The following is a 1,725-nucleotide window of genomic DNA, read 5'->3' as shown; positions in this document are numbered from 1 at the left end:
AAAGTTGTGAGCAAGTCTTCATTTGACTATCATATAAATTAGTTTTTTAGATTACTTCCCTAACCTTAGAATCATAGAGTTGGAAGGGACCTCCAGGGTCATCTAGTCCAACCCCCCGCACAATGCAGGAAACCCACAAATACCTACCCCAAATTCACAGGATCTTCATCGCTGTCAGATGGCCATCTAGCCTCTGTTTAAAAACCTCCAAGGAAGGAGAGCCCACCACCTTCCGAAGAAGCCTGTCCCACTGAGGGATCGCTCTAACGGTCAGGAAGTTCTCCCTAATGTTGAGCCAGACATTCTTTTGATTTAATTTCAACCCATTGGTTCTGGTCCTACCTTCCGGGGCCACAGAAAACAATTCCACATCATCCTCTATATGACAGCCCTTCGAGTACCTGAAGATGGTGATCATATGACCTCTCAGGCTCCTCCTCTCCAGGCTAAACATCCCCAGCTCCTTCAGCCTTTCTTCATAGGACTTGGTCTCCAGACCCCTCACTATCTTTGTTGCCCTCCTCAGGACCCATTCTAGCTTGTCTAGATCCTTCTTAAAATGTGGTGCCCAAAACTGAACACAATACTCCAGGTGAGGTCTTACCAGAGCAGAGTAAAGTAATACCATCACATCATGTGATCTGGACACTATACTTCTGTTGATACAGCCCAAAATTGCATTTGCCTTTTTAGGCACCGCAACACACTGTTGACTCATGTTCAGCATATGATCCACTAAGACCCCTAGATCCTTTTCGCACATACTACTGCTAAGACACGTCTCTTCCATCCCACAGTCATTACATGTCACTGCCTCTGCTCCCTCACCAGCTATGCTGCTGCAATCCATTTCAAAACTTTCTGTATCTTGACTTTTTTTTTAAATTTCACTACCAGCTACCACTTGAAACTACTTGTGAGTAAGTACCCACCTTTCTACAGAACCCCCAGGCAAGACCCCCAGGCTAAGAGTCCTTTAGCTGTACCTCTGCCAAGGAGGAGCCTTGCAAATTAAAGGCTCAAGCCGCCACCCACCTCTGACTCAACAGCCAGAGCAACAGCAGAGGGTGGGTCCAGCAATTACCCCCAGGCAAACAAGCTCTCCTCACTCAGCAACAGCTACACAGAAGACACACAAAAGCAATCAGAAACCCCTCTCCAGCATGCACCAAGCACTCCCACAGCTTCCTCCCACAGCAACCCTAGGTAATGTTCTCTAGCAGTTTTAGAAAAACAAATCACTTTTACTCACCTTACCAGCAACTCTGTTCTAGCTCTAGAAAGCACCTTTTTCTACTGAGTTGAGCCACTGAGCCTTGTAAAAAACTTGGAATAAATTATTTTAAATTATATTTAAACTATATTTTAATAATAAACACTATAAAAGAAAATGGAATCAAGTCAAATTTCACCCACCCGTTTCGAATATACTGGTAGACTTGTCCTCTGGAGAACAGGTTTGCCTACAACTTTCCAACTGGGAGAACCGGGTTTGATTCCCCACTCCTCCACTTGCACCTGCTAGCATGGCCTTGGGTCAGCCATAGCTCTGGCAGAGGTTGTCCTTGAAAGGGCAGCTGCTGGGAGAGCCCTCTCCAGCCCCACCCACCTCACAGGATATCTGTTGTGGGGGAGGAAGGTAAAGGAGATTGTGAGCCACTCTGAGACTCTTCGGAGTGGAGGGCGGGATATAAATCCAATATCTTCTTCTTCCATTATATTAGT

The sequence above is a fragment of the Heteronotia binoei genome, chromosome 21 (genome assembly GCF_032191835.1).
Source record: "Heteronotia binoei isolate CCM8104 ecotype False Entrance Well chromosome 21, APGP_CSIRO_Hbin_v1, whole genome shotgun sequence".
Taxonomy (NCBI): domain Eukaryota; kingdom Metazoa; phylum Chordata; class Lepidosauria; order Squamata; family Gekkonidae; genus Heteronotia; species Heteronotia binoei.
Note: the sequence above shows the minus strand (reverse complement) of the source record.